Here is an 18,192-nt window from a genome sequence, read left to right as displayed (position 1 = left end):
AGAAAGCGAGGAAGGACAAAACAGGGGGAGAAAAGAGATAGCGCTGAGTCAAGGAAGGATTCTGGGAATACTCACATCAGCGTCTGTGGAACTGAGGCAGCAAAACTAGTATCGACACAAACGGCGAAGACGCAGAGACGGACAGGAGTCTGATAGATTTACAGATATAGATCCAAGTGTTGTCTCAGGTTGAAGGATGTTGGGGGAGTTTTTTTCCTACCTGTGGTTGTTTAAACTAGACTTCCAAGACTGAGCTCTACCTTCCTGTGAGATTAACGTACAGATATCTGGCAGATCTCTATCTTAACATAATCCCACAAACTGAACTCTGTCTTCAGCCTGTGACACACACACGCTCCAAAAGCAACAGCTCCCAACATCTCACCTGCTGCCGATGCATCCGACCACATGGGCTTAACATATTTCCAAACCACACAGCACATTCCCACCTCTGCCCGTGTGATTTTAAGCCTGTTTTTTGAAGCCATCTGTCATTCTGTCATCTAGTATTTGCACTGACTCATAAAACAGGGCTGCATCATTCTGCTTTGTGATTAGGAAGATAATGAGGGTGTGGGATCGTAATGAGCGCTGAATAAATACAAACACTATTCGTCACTCCTCTAGTCGCACTGAAACCACTACACGTTCTTTCGGCATTTGTCGACCTCGCAGTGCCGTGAGGACGGTCACCTAGCTCCGCTGTGATCATGAACCCCCCTCAGGATCGCAGACAGATGTGGCCTGCATGTAGCCTCTTGTCCTCCGTCAAGGCTCTCGCCTCTCCATGAGATAAAGGCACTTCCTCTTGTGTCTCGCCGTCGCCCCGGGACAAGGCTGTCATTAAGATAACAGGAGAGTGCTTGTACAACCCCGAGCACCTCAACACCGTGCTCTCACAATGTGTCAGGTTCAAAGGCGTGTTGTTAAAGCGGGAAAAGGAAACAGCTCGGTTGAGGATGGCAGACGGGGAACAAAAGCAGGGGTGTATGCGCACTTCTTTTTCTTGAGGTCTCAATTAGACTAAAGAAACAGTGGCATATCCTGATGTGTTGATGTGTGTCAATCTGCCGATACCTGCCCAGGCGCTTCAGAGAGAAGGCCTGTGTTCGGACATACGGCCTGAGACCCTGTCTTAGTCACAATCCAAACCGGACATCAGAGACCAGGCGGCGGACAGTCTCCGACACGTCCTGAAAGTCAAAGGGATTCCCCTCAACTGCGGCCACAAGCCAGGTTCCAACTCCGCGCCAATCCATGGAACGCTTACGGAATTTATCTTTTGGCATCTAGGGATCCTCGCCAGAGACATCCACGTCCAGGATATCAAAGTAACTCCACCCCCTCAAGGGCAGCAGCCAGTCACCCTCCATCAGCCTCACAAAAGTCTATCCTTAACGACCTCGTCCTAAGTACACCCTCAGCCTACTAGCCAGGGTCGCTGCTTATTCCGAACCAGCTTTGCATTAATCTAGTGAACCATTACCTACATTCCCACGTTAACCAACGCTTGTAAAAAGGTTTCTGCTCTTACGGCGAACACTTGCCCCCAACGTCTAACCTTCTTAGCCCTGCATCCGTTCTCGTTCGGGCTACCCATCCCCCCAGTCGACCCCTCTGTAGCATCTATCGTCCGTCAAATTTTTTGGCTTCCTACAGTGCTCTGAATTCGTCCCAATGCAACTACAACTTCATACTTCCGACTCTCTCTTGTCTTAACCCAGCCTCCGCCACTGGTTACCTCGTTTTGCTACAGTCGCAACCATGTCCTCCTCCCTGACCCTCATACATCCCCCCCAGATGAGCGCTAATGGACAACCTCCTGCCTCACGTTCGTCCCCTTCTTGACATTCGTTTATCCTTCCACAACATTTTGTACTTCCCCGTCTTATTAAACCTTTACGAATCGCTTAGTCGTGGCACAGTCCTTGCTGGTAAACTTAAGTTTTAATAGTTGGCTTATGTTTGCACCCTCCATCCATTCCTATCCTTTCACTCTCCAGTTCCTCAGTCCTCATTCTTTCATGCTTTCCTCCAAACCCAGAATCCATCACACGCAATAAACCGTTCATTACTTTATGATGATTGTGAATATTATCTTCAGCATTTTGCACCAGAAAGTTAGTAACCGAATCATAAGCACTTAAGACGCTATCTTTGCCTAATGGCCCGTTCATCTGCTTTTTTACTCTGGTGGTAATGAACGCAGTACAAGGAGGCTTTGAAAGGGTTGCACACATTTATCTGATCATCACTTCAACTGTCTGTTTTAATCTTTGTCATTTATGTTGTTTTCTTTCATTTATGTTGGCCAGTTCTTATATCTTACTATATAATGACGAAAACTCTGTGTGTGTGTCTGTTCCATGTTTTTCTCCTCACTGACTTGGTCAATCCATGTGAAATTTGGCACAGTGGTAGAGGGTCATGGGAGGATGCCAATGAAGCAATATTACATCAATTGGCCAAAGGGGGGCGCTATAGCAACTGACTGAAATGTCAAACTTTGAATGGGCATATCTCATGTCCCGTATGTCGTAGAGACATGAAACTTTGCACAGAGATGCCTCTCCTCATGAGGAACACATTTGTCTCAAGAACCCATAACTTCCGCTTATATAGATTTTCCGCCATTTTGAATTTTTTGAAAAACACTTCAAATGGATCTCTTCCTAGGAAGTTTGAGCGATCTGCATGAAACTGGGTGAACATAATCTAGGGACCAATATCTAAAGTTCCCTCTTGGCAAAAGTTGGAAAACTCATTTTTTAAATAAAGATCAGAACAGTAACATCAATGATAACAACAAAAAATCCCCCCAAAATAAATAACAACCAGAAACAAGATCTGTCCATACAAATGTATTTATCTACAGCCCTGTTTATTTTCTGTGCTTCTGGTGAATTGGCACCATATTTTCGTTGCTGATCAAATAGAGTTGGTAGTTTAGGCTCAGGATGCTCCTGTTTCTACTTCACTATGTGATCAGAGAACCAGGGGTTACGGGAGAAACCAAACGTTTTTTCAGCTTCAATCTGTGACTTTACAGTTAACATAACTTTTCAGACACACATAATTGTGTTGTCCTGTTAAACTAACATTGTCTATTAATGTTACAGACGGGCATGACTGATAAAGTTTTCTGCTTAGCGTTAGCATTAAAGTTAGAAGTTATATTGTAGTTTGATGCTGGCGACACCAGCTGCTCAGCTGCTAGTGAGGGGAGGGGCTGTACCTGCCGTCTGCAGCGTGCTGTGTTCACTTCACTAAATATTTCCAAAGAGCGCTTTTTCCTTTATCATTTTTGACCAAAACTGGCTGCTCTGATCCTCCTGCAGCCGCGCTGGCCATATTACAGCAACAAAAATGTGTGCATGCATGCACAGCGACGACAACAAGCCGGGTTGCAGACGCTGCCTGCACAGCGCGTGTCCGTCGAACCCGTCGCGCGCACCCGACAGGCGCTGAGGTGGCATGCACTGTTAGTATCGATACTTTTGTAAATTACTATTGTATCCGGATACAGTGTTTGAGTATCGATACTTTTCAAGATTCAAGACCTTTATTTGTCCCCGAGGGGCAATTGATTCTGCCGCAGTAGCAATAAAAACAGCAGCAACAAACAACAATGACAACAACAAGGTTGACACACACAAGGCAACAGTCACATAAAATCAGTCGTAACTAAATAAATAAAAATGCATATTTGAATAAAATATGAACTAATGATGATGCTACCTGTACTGTACAGAGTTAAGCAGTGAGATGGCAGAGGGTATGAAGGAGAATTTGTATCTGTTAGTTTTGGCTAATGGTTGTCTGAGACGGGAACAACCCTACATATGACCACACATAATCTGAGGGGACCCCTCCATTATTGACCCCATCAAACAAAATGGGGGCGCTAGAGAGCTCATTTCTTATCTAGGCCTAACCGCCATATGGATTTTTACTAAACTTGGTAGATATGTAGAACAGGACGCCTCAAGGTGACTGGAGAAATTTAACTCTAATTGGCAACTGGGTGGCGCTATAACAACAGAAAAATGCTTCAAAATGGCTAAAATGCGGCCGATCGCTGTGGCTCCCCCTGTGGACCAATGTTGGTGTTGTTTTCTAATTTTTGGTATGACTAAGTCATGGTATGGTATGCTGTACATAATCACAGAAACTGTCAGTGTGTCATTCTGTCTGTCCCACGTGTTTCTACTCACTGACGTGGTCAATCTATGTGAAACTGCACATAGGCATTGAGGATTGGCATAGGTAGAAGGTGACAAAGCTACCAATGGGTATGGACTAGTTTAATTTTAAAGCCAATATCGGTTGATACCAATGACATGCCAATGTTATCATGCATCCTTAGTGCAAAATGGCAGTGATTAGCTAGCATGTGCAGTAGGGCTGCAATGATTAGTCGACTAATCCATGACTAATCGACCATAAAATAATCGGTGACTATTTTAGTCGTCGACTAATCGGTTTGAGTCATTTTTCATAGAAAAATACCCCAAAATACTCTTATTGCAGCTTCTTATGTTCAAATATTGGCAGCTTTACACACTCTCCCATGACAGTGAACTAAAACCCTTTGGCGTGAGTATGAAACAAGACATTAGATGACATCATTTTGGGGTTTGGGAGAGACAGACCGACATTTTTCAACATTTTAACACATTTTTCGATAAAATGATTCGTCGACTAATCGAAGAAATAATCGACAGATTAGTTGACAGTGAAAATAATCGTTAGTTGCAGCCCTAACATGCAGCCGGACCAGCTCAGCACAATAAACCACAGAGATGCTCGGATTATAACACAGCAGACAATCCATGATCTGTATTTGTCAGTGCCTTTTCAGTCCATGCACTCATGAATCAGACCTCATGGTGATATCAGAAAAAAAAACTGTCTGAGTCATGTAAGACACAGGGTTAATCCAGAGGCACGTAAACTGTCTAAAAGAGGATTCAGCAGTCTACAAAATGGTCCGACCACCCAGCCTGCCCTGCTAATACCCTGCAAGTGGAGCTTCACAGCAGCCCGCCGCTTGGCCCGGGACTTAGTCCAAGACACCACACAGTGACGATCGCTAAGCAGGTCTGATGTCTGGGAGTGGATGGGCACATTTAAATCACTTTGGATTCCACACTCATCTAACTACACTAGATACAGTTTCTCAATCTTTGATCAACCCAGTGCCAGATATGAATGTTGACGTCCCACAGACGTTTGATCAGAAGGGGATCTGGGGAATCTGGAGGCCAGATTGTCATGTTCCTCGGACCGTTCCTGAGCAGTTGTTGTGGTGTGGCATGGTGCACTGTCATAACCTGGATTCATGTCTATGTGCAGGAGGCTAGATGCAACAACACGAGCCCAGTTCTGCGAAACATGCCCACTGACTGAGTCACCGACTTTGAACACACATGCATGGAAGCGAACATGCATTCTGCCATCTGCCTTTTCAGTTCTATTTCTGTGCATGTAGGCTAAGTGGAAGACAAGAGCAAAAAAAAAAAAAGCCTACAGCGAGTTGAGCCAAGCCATGCAGAGGCCAGAAGTAATCGCAGCACAAATGAATTTGCCAAATAGGCGTTCTGCTGCAGCCGACGGCAGTTTGTTGTCACGAGGGAATAACGCAGGATGATCCGTCTTCATATGAGAATAGTCTTTTAATGTGTTGTGCATAATTAATGTGTGTTTCCGAGGAAATGGATGTTTAACACAGCCGTTCTTGAAGATGCGAGTCGTGAATGCTTTCATATTGATTAACAAACTGTTTAGAAATGGCCAATGGAGCGTGACAAAAAGCTCAAGGTGTCGACCTGGCGTCTAAATTTCCCAGGTCCCAATCTGATTCTTGTGATGTGCCGGTACCCCAGATGTACCCCTAATCCAAGGTGGGGCCTCCTTGGATTGGACTTGACCCTTGACACAGGATCTCTGGGAGTGTCCTGCGGTGTCTGGCACCAGTGCGTTGGCGCCAGTCCCATTTAGTCCAGTGGGCTGTGAGGTGGGTTAATGGCACGTGCCACAGATGCTCATTCAGATTGGGATCTGGGGACTTTGGAGGCCAGGTTGACACTTTGAGGTCTTTGTCACATTCCTTGGGCCGTTCCTGAGCGATGTTTGCAGTGTGGCGTTGGGGACGCAGGATTTGTTTCTGTAAAAATACAACTTTTTAAAGTCTTTCTCTTTTTATCCAACACACACCTGTTTCTCTCAGCTGTTTAGGGCTCTGTCGGGTGACCTGACCTTGGTCCAGACTGTCTCATTTCATTTAAATGCTGAATGTTTCTGCTGAATGTTTCTGCTGCTGAATGTTTCTGTCAAGATGAAACGTTGAGGTTTCCACAGAGTTCAGTGTGATACAAGACAGAATAAGCTCCAGATCAGACAGCTGGTTTTATCTCGACTGGATCAATAAAGTGTCCTTTGGTGTGATACAGCAACCGTGATGATAAAATGCCAATTCTAAAAATATTAAATAAATTACCATTTCTCAAATATTGCGATGTACAGTAGATATTTTAGGAGTCGTGCTCGCTGTGCGTCCCCCTCACACTGAGAAAGACGCGCCAAACTTCATCGGATAAACCATTAATTTAAGTAAAACCTGATTTTCTGCAAAATCGTGAGTGACATTAATGGAGTCAAGAGGCTGTTTTATTCAATCGGATGGAGCTCTTGAATTCGGCGTACATATAAATCACATTGCAGCAGTAGGAATAATAGCAGCCGACAATTGCTTTGCTGTATCACCTGTTTTGGTTTGCCAGATTCACCGGGCTGCGCGGTGCTGAGCGGCGTCAGCGCGTTACTCAAGTTGTAATATCATATTCAGTACCGCTTATTTTCACTGTATACCCACGCCGAATTAATCACTGTGCTTTATTCTTCTTAAATTGACCGTGTTGTGTTTCACGAGGCTTCAGCATTAGAGCGTTGCTACAATAAAGCTTGAATTGGGAGATTTTATAACGGAGTTTTGACTTGGCGAAAACCCTTCGCTGTACATGTGTGAACTCAAGCAAGGAAAATATGAAAGCGACCCATTAACGGGTACTTACAGTGCGCTTCTGTGTGTTCAGTCAAATGGTCTCTGCTAAAGCCAACCGACTGTGATGATGATGATGCGGGTGATGCTGCAGGTCCCAACTCCACAGCGCTCGGGAGAACACCGTAGTGGTGGAGTGAAGCTCCACAGCGTGATGGAGGAGGGAAAGGAATACCAAAAAAATAAAAATCACACGGAATCACTGGGAAATATCACCCAGGCAAGGTCTTTCCTGGCTGCTCCAAAGGCTGCCTGCTCTTATTGGACGGGAGGAAAGAGGTGGGCGCAGAGAAATGAGGCCACATGGCGCATTACGCACCAGCACACACACTGATTGGACACTGTGCCTATACATTGACGGAAAAAAATGTTTTTATACGCCATGTGTAACACCAGGCTGTCAGAGCATCACTACTAAAAGCCTCCATGTATAGATATATCTCCAGTAAGGAAATATGAGAAGATAAATTGACAGAAGAGCTCCTATTTTGAAAATGTTATTTTATATGTCTAAAATTTGAAGATTCTACCCCCTTTTACTGGTGCTTTCAACCACAGTACATGATCTTCATCAGTGATTTTGTTCAGTTTTCATGAACAATAATCTGCTGACATGTGAGCTCAGCAATAAGTCTGAGTGTCAAGGGGTCACCCAGGTGGGCTGGCCCCTCCAGATAGGACGCATATGAAAATTAAAATACATCTTAGACATCTACAGCTGCTGGATAAAAGAATAAAGTGAGCAGTCACATTTATAATGGGAATTTTCAGCTGTGATTCAGAATGTATGAGAATGAGAAAAACAGGATTTGGTTTAGAAAATAGGGTTTTATTTACCCCCAGAATGCCCAAAACAAAACAAACCAAGAATAGAATTATACTAAGCTGACCTCACCAATGAAACATGAGGCCAAACCTTCTAACACAGAAGGGGAAAACAAAATGGACGCCTAACTAGAGCTAATACAAAGGAAAAACTACCTACACAACCTCCCCCCCTGTGACATGGCAGTAGATGGTACAGTCTGATGAGATGGCCACAGTATTTAGGAGCCTTTTGCTTTTCCAGGAAGTGACCTCACACCAGCATGGCAACTCAAAGACAACAAAGGAAAGCCTATCATCTTACTGCTCCTCAGTTTAAATATGGTTCTGCGCCAAAAATCTCCCCATCACCACCTAGTCTTTACGGATTCATCAGCCTCATCAGCCTCAGAGTCATCAGCCACCACCAGTGACTAACTCTATGGGGTGATTGATCTTGCTGCCGCTCAGGTGTCCCTACATCACAAGTTATTTCCCCTCTGGTGTCCAGGCACCAAAGACGTCTGGTAAAAGGTTCATCAGCACAAATTATCTGTTAATCTGTTCACTGATATTCTGTGTCAGAAATTGTCTTTACTTCATTCTTCTGTCTCTCCTGACTAACATAATATTCTGACTGATGAGAATGAAATGGGAATAACATTGATCGTTTCATTCCAGTGCATTGTTCTGCAGGGAAACCTTTGGATCCGGCATCCATGTGGATACCATCTGACATGTTCTACCCACTCAAACACCGTTGCAGACCAAGACCCAATCCCAATACCCCCCCCCTTGTCCACTCCCCCTTAGCCCTAGGCCCTAGCCCTAGCCCTAGGCCCTACCCCTTAGCCCTTGGCCCTACCCCTTACCCCGTGGCCCTAGCCCTGGCCCTTGCCCCCTAGCCCTACCCCCTTAGCCCTTGGCCTTACCCCTAGCCCTTGCCCATATCCCCCTAACCCCTTGGCCCTAGCCCTTGGCTCTATCCCCTAACCCTCAGCCCTACCCCTAGCTCTTGACCCCTAACCCCTAACCCCTTGGCCTTAGCCCTTAGCCCTTTGCCCTACCCCTTAGCCCTTGGCCCTAACCCTAGTGTGAAAAATCCAATAATTTTGCAGAGCAGGACAGATGACAGATGCCAGATAGTGCGAGCTAGCTAGCTAGCTAACAAGCAACCTGACAATGGTAAAGTTAGCTATGTATGAGCTTTTTTCCCCGTCTCTTGCTCGGTGGTAGCCATAGCGACGTCTACCCCTCGCTGGCAAGTCAGCATCTGAAATCCCTCGCTCCGAAGGTCTAGTTTCATACCCACTACCCCTCGTTATGCCCCCTACCCCTACACGCAAATAGGAATTGGGACACACCCACCCCTTGCGGGAATGCGCAAATGTAGGGGTAGGGCCAAGGGGTAGGGCTAAGGAGGGTATTGGGATGGGCCCCAAGTACCCCCCTTATGGCAACAGTACTCCCCAATGACAGTAGCCCCCCCAGGCGAGGCAGTGCACCATGCCCCACTGCAAACATCGCTCAGGAATGGCATAAGGAACACGACAAAGAGCTTTAGGTTTTGATCTAGTTTTCAAATTCCCCAGATCGCAATCTGATCGGGCCTCGATGGGTCAGAGCCAAGTCTGATCTATGGTGGAGCCTCTGACCTGTCGGGGCATGGAGACAGGATCTCTGGGGGTGTCCTGTGGTGTCTGGCACCAAGGCGTTGTCGACGGATCCTTTTAGTCCTGTGGATTGTGCGGTAAGGTACCGCCATGCCCACTGGATGTTCAAGTCCTGCTTGGGGGGGGGGGGGGGCACTTACATCAGGGAGTGCTGTTGCCAATGGAGGGTCTACTTGGTCTGTAATGGGGTTTCTCTCGACATCTGGATTTCCTTGCACTTATTAAAATTCCTCCCTCCTCTGAAACCATACATTTAGGCTTTAAGGAAACTCATTAGAATTTAATAGCTCAGACGTTCCACATAAACATGACAGAACACTGAGGGCTTTGGTCATGTTACAGCAGACTGTATAACTATAAATAAGAGCTGCACATGCCTTGTGACGTTCGATGACACCCTGTGACCCTTTCACTTCTTTTGAGTTTGTAGTTTGGTGGTTTTGTTTAGAACAGCTGTGCGTTTTACTAGTATGGATTAATATATGAAAGCCGGAAGGGAAAGGTAAAACTATTTTTTTCACTACCTCATAAATCTTTATGAGCTCCGCTCAAAAGTACATCAGAGGAGTTTTGCAGTCATGGAAATTTTCTTTAAGGAATAAAGAATAAAGTCTTTTATTGACCAGTGTCGTTGCCATGAGGGGGGGTACTTGGTCTGCAACGGTGTTCGGGTGGGTGGAACATGTCAGGTGGTATCCACATGAATGCCAGAACCAAAGGTTTCCCAGCAGAACAATCAAAGTTATTCACGTCACCACGTTGCCATGTATTGCAGTATCTATTACAGTTGTGACACTCAAGTTAAGTCCCATGAGCCAAATCTGGTCCAGGTGCCGGGTGGCCCACCGACCATTTTCTAATTCATGATGAAAATATATTGATTCACACTGGGATTTTTTGTGCGTGTATTTTGAACACAAATAAGGTGCTAGAGTGCGTAAAAAACATCAAAATAGAGCCTGTTTACAAGACAAACAAGAAAGTGTCAGGGGAGGTTCCTCTGGACCCTCTGAACAAGGCCCTGGATGAAGCCCCAAAAGTCCTCAACTACTGGAAACGCCCCTGCCTACACCTGACCTGTGCAGGGCTGCTGCAAGGGACGTTCTCATTTTGCAAAAGTGGACCCTGGGCAAAGCATGCTGGGTATCTTTGCATTACAGACCTTCGCTCTTCCAATTGAACCAACCAAATTTTGCCACGATCTCTATCAGACAACCACGCTGCTGTCATCAAACTGTTGTTGTCCTAATTTATGGTACCGTGTTGCCCTCAGGCAACAAACCAGTTTTGGCCTGTCACATCTCTACAATGCATCCCTTTGAATGATGCAGTACTTTGAAAACGATGGAAGACCATAGGGAACCAATAACAATTCTTTAATTTGTCACTTTTTCAAAGGAAACAGCTTTGCCATTTTGCTCCACACAAAGGGCCTGAAAACATCATTTCCTGTCCAACAAACCCCAAAAATGTCTTGCCAGATGTAGGGGCAAGTGGCAACATTGTTTTGCAACCTGCAAGCATCGTCCCAGCCAATGCATGGGCTGCAGCATCCAGAGGAAAGGTCCGTACAGCTTGCTGAAATTCAAAGCTGAAGTCGCAGCTTGCCTTTGCAGTGGGAGGAAGGTCCTGAGGAAGACAGGAATCTTGCTCTGCCAGCGCAACTTCCATGCTTAGAACCATTTCATGTTCGGAGTTAGTTAAGGAAACTTTTACATTTTCCACTACAGATGTAGGCGTTGCAGTGCAGTCAAGCCCACGCTGATTATTTTTGGCACATCAGAGACACTGAACACACTGTGGGTGCCTGAAAAAGCGTACCACTGATGACCTTGCACCATCAGCTGGAAATCATCCAGTTGGAAGGAACTGACATCAATCTTCATGTCTGACTGTGGGTGAGAACGCAAACATAGATTTTCTAAAAACATCTGTCGATCAGAATCAGGTTTATTGCCAGTGCAGGTTTTCAAATACAAGTCATTTGCTTTGTTGTTTCGGTGCATAACAATAGATGCATAACAATGATGTCTGATTGACTGATTAACTGACGCTGGTTTAGTTATATTGTTGTGGCCTATTTATTATGAATACAGTCCATCTGATGCTCATTTTGTTTTTGTTTTCACCGTTTCATCACTACTACAAATGCAGCTGTAGCCAGTATCTCACTATCACTATCCTCATTCATATTTTAAGAAGCTACAAATTATATTCAGCCACAAAATAAGTCTGAAAGACTGTAAATCAGAATGGAAGTAGAGAGAGTTGTTGCATAGCGATGATACACCAACTCATCTAGTTGCATTGGTGTGAACCGGCAGGTTTTTACGACGTTGCAAAATGGCACATTGCAAGTTGTTGCCTGTTTCAATTTGTCTTGTTGCAAATCATTTGTTTGATCTGAGCTGGGCTTAACTATTCTGACCCACAATCCTCCTTCCTAAAGACAGAATGACTCGAACACATGTCCAGGCAGTCAGGATGGTTCCTGAGCAATACGTCAATATTACATTAATTGAGCAGCTGCTTCACTTTTCTCCATTTGACCTTCAGCCTCCTGAGAAAACTGCTATCAAGACACATTTACTGTTCTTAAATAGGGGCCTTACAATGGCCCCTGCAACGACACCTTTTCTTCCATCATATAAAGCTTCCTGCTCAGTGCAGTAAAACCTCTGACTTATCCCAATTAATCTCATATGCCAAAATGGCTCCGAATTCCTTCACAGTCTCAAGAATATATTTAAGGGTTGTCGGATGTCGTTGGATAATGTCAGCAAAATATCATCTGCCAAAAAACTTACTTTCATTTCTGTTATTGGGGCTGTAATTCCTCTGATGCTGTGACCAGAGTTTCGAATGACAAAACAAAGAGCATAGGGCTCAGAAGACAGCCTTGAGGCATCGCTCATCAAATTTGGAACGGTTCAGAGACTATGCTATTAGCAATAAATGGACCAAACCCAAATTTGTTCAAAGGTTTGAAAAGACGACCATTCAATGCGTCCAGTTGTTGGATATGTGAATCACTTTTTTCATACTGTCTGAAACCTGTCTGGGTCTTACAAAACTGCTTTGGTCGATGTGAGTGAGTTTTGATAGCTGTGGGACCTTCCTGTTTTCTGACGTGCTCAGGTTAATGCTCATGCACTGTGACTCAGTGACTGTATGTTTTAAAGATGCAGCCAGGCAAGAGAAAGCCCCGCAGCAAAGTTTTGTCTGCTTAATCAACAACAGCACTCAGAAATGCTCTATTATTCACCAGGCAGGTGTTGATCCAGAAAACACTGAGTGAAAATAACAAAGAAGGTCAAATCATTGTTTGTTTTGTTCCCAGGATAGCCAGCATCCCGCAGCAGCTATGAATGAGTCAGGATGAGATATATGTGAGTAAGCTGGAGGGGAGCAGATCTGATCTCGAGTTAGACGATGAGAAGACTCCAGAGCCACAAGAGGATCAAACACACAGAGGTGCTCTTTCACTTCATCTACGCTTCCCCTGTGCAGCTCACATCTTTGAGGAAAGGGATATATAAGCAAAGACATTCATGTAACACATAAAAACTGATATACATCATAAATGTCTTCCTCAAGCTTGGATCGTCTACCAGAGGTCTGGGGGTTTGAGGGTTCTGCTCAGTATCTTAGCTGTTCCTAGGACTGCACTCAGAGACCTCAGATGTTGTACCTGGAATCTGTTGGAGCCACTCTCCCAGTTTGTGCTCCGATTACCACTGGCACTTTTGTTGCCTTTACTCCCCACATCTTTTCTAGATCCTCTTTCAGACCTTGGCAATTTTCGAGCTTCTCGTGTTCCTTCTTCCTGATGTTGCTGTTGCTCAGGATAGCTACATCTATCACCACTGCCATCTTCTGTTGTTTGTCCATCAACACGATGTCCAGTTGGTCCCACAGGATCTTATGGTGCGTTCATTTTGTACTCAGAGGTCGGAAATTCCCCAGTTCCCAGTCGGAAGTTTGAACTCGAACTTGAAAATACCACATAGAGCGTTGTTATCAACTGATATTGTTAACAGTGGCTACGGCTAGCCCAACGGTATAACGGTAACATCCGTGGTTTTTTTCCGACTTGTCCCCCATTGTCAACTAGAATGCAAAAACTGTTGTCAACTCGGCGGTGACGTCATTCCCACTTCCGACTTCCGACCTCCGAGTACAAAACGAACGCACCATTAGCTCGGTCATTCTCAACCACCTTAGGAGGTGTCTTCCATTCTGACGTTGGGACTTCTGGCCCATATTTAATGCAGGTGTTCCTGTACACCATGCCACCAACTTGGTTATGGCATTCCATGTACGTTCTTCCTGCCTGCATCTTACACCCTGCACCTGGAGTCCTGTCTGCTGTGGCAGACCCCTGCTTCTATTGATCTCGTACTAGCCACCGGTAGGATTTCTTGATGTCGGCCACTTCTTCAATCTGTCAGTGGTGCTTGTCCTTCCATGATAGTTCGTCCTCCTCTTCTGAACTCTTGGGTTTCTGCTGCCTGAGGTATTCTCTTAGCAGCTCATCTTTGGGGGCCATCTTCCTGACGTATTCCTGGATCTTGGTTGTTTCGTCCCGGACAGTGGCTCTAACGCTCACCAGTCTTCGGCCTCCCTCGTCCCGTTTAGTGTACAGTCTCAGTCAGAGTCTGTACACCCTGTCAGTTATCAGATACCCCACTGGTTTGATAAAGAGGAGATAGAGGCCACCGATATCAAGACAAGGAAGCTTCTCTTAATGCATAGAAGGTTTCATCCCAAGTCCATATGTATACATATTTGGTTTATGTATGCATGCCATCTAGCATCCCTTAGGTGAGGGATGCTGGATGGCATGATTCCTGGGTAAGAGGCTGCTGTTTAGCGACCTGCTTCCATTGGGCATTGTGCCTCAAGAACCAGGTATTTAAGGTATTTTAAGCCAAAACAGGATCCTTTCCTTTCCTTTAATACAATATAAAAACTGAGGATGAAAGGATGAGAGCTCCCGTGTTTTATATTTCTCTCCAACGCCCTCATTAGACCATCAAACAATGCTTGTATCCACAGGGGGATCTTGACGGGTCTTCATCAGGTCATGTTTGATCTGACAAAGACCCCCACGTGGACTGAAACACCGTTTCATGGTCTAACAAGTGTCTTGCTGGAGTACCGCACAGTGTGTGGGCTCCCATTCTTTAATCCTCTGGGTCCAGCACCTTCAAAATACACGGGACTGTTGTGCTGTGGAAACTTAGTTTGCAGTCACCTGTGTAAAATATACACAGCTTGGAGGTAATGAGGGAGATGTGCAAACCCACAGATATGTTGTTTGAAACAAATATGAATAACAAATAGGAGGCTGTTGCATAAACAGCAGCTTTGTGCAGCTCAGAGCAGAAATAGAATCCAAAAGAAAGATCCACAGGCCCCATGTTTTCTCTTGAAACTCACTGTTCGCTGGATAATTGGTTGATGTATTTATTCTGAATCTGACACTGACATCCTGAATCACATCACAGAACGCAGTCTTATTTCTTTATGTTTTTGTCCATAGATCTCTATCCCTTTCATTGTTAATAATGTTGATTTTTCCAGTCCTAAATATGTGTCTCTCTCTAAAATGTCCAAACTTTGTTTTTAGGTTTACTTCTTTGGGTTTAAGCAACAAAATACATGATTAGATTTAAATACCACATTGATCAAATTCTGATGCGGGTGTTGTGATGCTCCAAAAAATGTATCCACCTTTTTACAGCCACAACAGTAACAACTGAGTAGGCTTTCAGCTGAAATACAAAGGGCATGGAAGTGGCGTGTCACATTGGCGGAACGGAGCAGAGTGTGATTGCTGACAGCTTCACTGTGTATGTATTGAATTTTGCCAAGTGATAATGCAGTTGGTTATGGAGGGTTTGGAAGCATATAAACTATATTAACTGGTACTCAATTAATAAACTGCACCATTTTAACAACAGGATGCATCAGCTTGATTGATTTATTTTAATGCTGCAGCCCATGTATCGTGCCACACCCGTGTCCCATGTATTTTGGCCATTAGGCGGAGGCTATGATGTAAGCACAAGTTTAACGAACTTGGTTGTGATTGGCCAGTGAGCCTGCAAGCTCTCATGCTCTCACCACAAATGACAGGCACACAGAGACACACTTAAAATGCACTGATCAGGAGCAGTGCTCGAAATTTTGCTGGACTCGTATGTCGAGTCGTACTTTAGTATGTCGTCCAAAATCATGAAAAAACGTCATAGTAAAGCATGTCGTCAAAACTCATGAAAAACTTCATAGTACAGTATGTCGTCACAAATCTAAAAAAACAAAATAGTATAGTACATCGTCAAGTATCATGAAAAAACGTTATAGTATAGCATGTCATCAAAAACCATGAAAAAACGTAATCGTATAGCGTATCATCCAAAATCATGAAAAAAAGTCACAGTAAAGTATGTCGTCACAAATCTAAAAACAAACAAACAAACAACCAGTATAGTATATCGTCAAGTATCATGAAAAAAACGTTATACTATAGCATGTCATCAAAAACCATGAAAAAAAGTCATAGTATAGCATGTCGTCCAAAATCATGAAAAAACGTCATAGTATAACATGTCGTCCAAAATCATGAAAAAAGTCATAGTATAGCATGTGGTCCAAAATCATGAAAAATAAGTCATAGCATAGCATGTTGTCCAAAATCATGAAAAAATGTCATAGCATAGCATGTCGTCGAAAATCATGAAAAAACGTCATAGTATAGCATGTCGTCGAAAATCATGAAAAAAGTCATAGTATAGCATGTCATCCAAAATCATGAAAAAACGTCATAGTATAGCATGTCGTCGAAAATCATGAAAAAACGTCATAGTATAGCATGTCGTCCAAAATCATGAAAAAAAGTCATAGCATAGCATGTGGTCCAAAATCATGAAAAAACGTCATAGTATAGCATGTCGTCCAAAATCATGAAAAAACGTCATAGTATAACATGTCGTCCAAAATCATGAAAAAAGTCATAGTATAGCATGTGGTCCAAAATCATGAAAAATAAGTCATAGCATAGCATGTTGTCCAAAATCATGAAAAAATGTCATAGCATAGCATGTCGTCGAAAATCATGAAAAAAGTCATAGTATAGCATGTCATCCAAAATCATGAAAAAACGTCATAGTATAGCATGTCATCCAAAATCATGAAAAAACGTCATAGTATAGCATGTGGTCCAAAATCATGAAAAAACGTCATAGCATAGCATGTCATTCAAAATAATGAAAAAAAGTCATAGTATAGCATGTGGTCCAAAATCATGAAAAAACGTCATAGTATAGCATGTCGTCCAAAATCATGAAAAAAAAGTCATAGTATAGCATGTCGTCCAAAATCACGAAAAAACGTCATAGTATAGTATGTCGTCCAAAATCATGAAAAAATGTCATAGCATAGCATGTCGTCGAAAATCATGAAAAAACGTCATAGTATAGCATGTCGTCGAAAATCATGAAAAAAAGTCTTAGTATAGCATGTCGTCCAAAATCATGAAAAAACGTCATAGTATAACATGTCGTCCAAAATCATGAAAAAAGTCATAGTATAGCATGTGGTCCAAAATCATGAAAAATAAGTCATAGCATAGCATGTTGTCCAAAATCATGAAAAAATGTCATAGCATAGCATGTCGTCGAAAATCATGAAAAAACGTCATAGTATAGCATGTCGTCGAAAATCATGAAAAAAGTCATAGTATAGCATGTCATCCAAAATCATGAAAAAACGTCATAGTATAGCATGTCGTCGAAAATCATGAAAAAACGTCATAGTATAGCATGTCGTCCAAAATCATGAAAAAAAGTCATAGCATAGCATGTGGTCCAAAATCATGAAAAAACGTCATAGTATAGCATGTTGTCCAAAATCATGAAAAAACGTCATAGTATAGCATGTCGTCGAAAATCATGAAAAAAGTCACAGTATAGCATGTCATCCAAAATCATGAAAAAACGTCATAGTATAGCATGTCATCCAAAATCATGAAAAAACGTCATAGTATAGCATGTGGTCCAAAATCATGAAAAAACGTCATAGCATAGCATGTCATTCAAAATAATGAAAAAAAGTCATAGTATAGCATGTGGTCCAAAATCATGAAAAAACGTCATAGTATAGCATGTCGTCCAAAATCATGAAAAAAGTCATAGTATAGCATGTCATCCAAAATCATGAAAAAACGTCATAGTATAGCATGTCATCCAAAATCATGAAAAAACGTCATAGTATAGCATGTGGTCCAAAATCATGAAAAAACGTCATAGCATAGCATGTCATTCAAAATAATGAAAAAAAGTCATAGTATAGCATGTGGTCCAAAATCATGAAAAAACGTCATAGTATAGCATGTCGTCCAAAATCATGAAAAAAAAGTCATAGTATAGCATGTGGTCCAAAATCACGAAAAAACGTCATAGTATAGTATGTCGTCCAAAATCATGAAAAAATGTCATAGCATAGCATGTGGTCCAAAATCATGAAAAAACGTCATAGTATAGCATGTCGTCGAAAATCATGAAAAAACGTCATAGTATAGCATGTGGTCCAAAATCATGAAAAAACGTCATAGTATAGCATGTCGTCGAAAATCATGAAAAAACGTCATAG

At 43.2% G+C, this 18,192-nt stretch overlaps 1 protein-coding gene across 2 annotated transcripts in view; it reads right to left on the bottom strand.

The window, feature by feature from the left end:
* Nucleotides 1–7,320, bottom strand: part of LOC117250126 (double-stranded RNA-specific editase 1-like) — a 46,944-nt gene extending 39,624 nt beyond the window's left edge. For both annotated transcript variants that reach the window (XM_078165948.1, XM_078165947.1), the window contains exon 1: nt 7,074–7,320. The gene's annotated coding sequence lies outside the window, so the exon portion shown is untranslated. The remainder of the gene's footprint in view (nt 1–7,073) is intronic.
* Nucleotides 7,321–18,192: the final 10,872 nt, after the last annotated feature.

The sequence above is a fragment of the Epinephelus lanceolatus genome, chromosome 24 (genome assembly GCF_041903045.1).
Source record: "Epinephelus lanceolatus isolate andai-2023 chromosome 24, ASM4190304v1, whole genome shotgun sequence".
Classification (NCBI taxonomy): domain Eukaryota; kingdom Metazoa; phylum Chordata; class Actinopteri; order Perciformes; family Serranidae; genus Epinephelus; species Epinephelus lanceolatus.
This window is presented reverse-complemented; position numbering and strand designations above follow the sequence as displayed.